We start from the raw sequence: 1,538 nt of genomic DNA, 5'->3' as shown, positions 1-1,538 counted from the left end.
CGGACCAGCAGTGGCCAACAAAGCTTCTCAAAGTTAAATATGGACCTGTTGGAAAAAAGGAAGTGACGGACAGGAAATGATCACAGGCACTTTTTTATGGAGTTTGTGGAAAATGACGTATGATTTTAGAGAAGGTTTGAGCCGGAGTGACTGAGAACAGAGTCAGAAAAATAAAGAGTCTTTATTTACAGGTGAGGATCTCAGGGCTGTAAGGGGACAAGGTCTTCAGGTTTGGACTGTGTAATAAGATTCAGGTTGTGAAGAAAGTTTGTTCTTACAGATATGGTATTTTGCAGATGGAGCCAGTTGAGGTCCTGAGTCTCCACAGACGAGCCTTGATGCAGAGGAGGTGAGGATCAGTGGAGAGAGGAGCAGGATGTCGTTGGTTGAAGGTTATTTATCCAGACTGTAGATCTTGGATGATCATGGGACTCGACCAGGACGAGGTGGAGTCACAAGGAACGAGAAGGTCTTGGAAGACTTGCGGGTTCCACGACTTGGAAGTTACTGCAGGAGATCAAAACAAGGTTTAGACAAAACTTTCTAAAGTCTGTCCATCACTTTTACCATAAGGTATGACGAGGTCCCGGCGCCGGAGGAATGTCTGGCACGAGTTTTTCTGCAGGAGAGAAGTCCTCTGCATCAGGTGCAGGTGTGGAGCCGTGACTGATTGAGATGAACGGCAGCTGTGGAGAAAGTGCGTGTGGCTGGCAAACCAAGCACCCCCACATTTAAAATGCTTTTATTTCTTTTATTTAAACGTTTGACCGAAGAGTTGCAAACAAGCCTGGTCTTTGTATGCTGTGCCACAACAAGACGTTGCTGGATTGGGCCAGATTTGGATTACCTGCTTCAGCGTGAGGACGGTCAGGATGCTGCTGCACCCTGAGTGCTCTCCAAACAGATGTTCCTGCTTTTTCCATGTTCTGATCCGTTCTCCTGCACCGTCACATGCTCGACACGTGAGCAGCATGAAGATTCGAGCAAAGACTGCCCATGTTTCAGGACGTCGGACCCAACAAGGCAGACTGACACGAGGAGCCGGGAGAACATAAAACAGATTTATTAAAACCAAAAGGACTTGAACTAATGAGGCCCGAGGAGAAGCAGACGTGGCCTGAAGCAAACACAATGTTCAGCTGAAGCTGTGGAGGACAGAAAGACTGAACAGGCTGGGGCTGGTGAGGACACGGCTGCAGCTGAGACTGATGGGTGGAGGTGGGCGTGGCAGGACCCAGGAGCAGGAACTGTCTGTAGAAAAGTACCACATGAAGGAGGTGGTGGCACGGAGGAATGCACAAAGACCAATCAAATGAAAACACAAGTAACAAGATGATTGATTTTTTTTTAAACTCTGAGTTAACAGAATGACGAAGACACAGATCATATGAAACGTTACATTATTTTCCTGATGCATGCTCAATAATCCAGGTAGAAAAATCTAAAAAAGTTAAATCTGGTCCTCTGGACATTCAAAAAAAAACAAAAACAAAGCAAATCAACAAAAAAATGTAGAAACGTTTCGTCTCTCATCAGAG

This window comes from Nematolebias whitei, chromosome 8, assembly GCF_014905685.2.
Source record: "Nematolebias whitei isolate Nwh7 chromosome 8, NemWhi1, whole genome shotgun sequence".
In the NCBI taxonomy this organism is placed as follows: Eukaryota; Metazoa; Chordata; class Actinopteri; order Cyprinodontiformes; family Rivulidae; genus Nematolebias; species Nematolebias whitei.
This window is presented reverse-complemented; position numbering follows the sequence as displayed.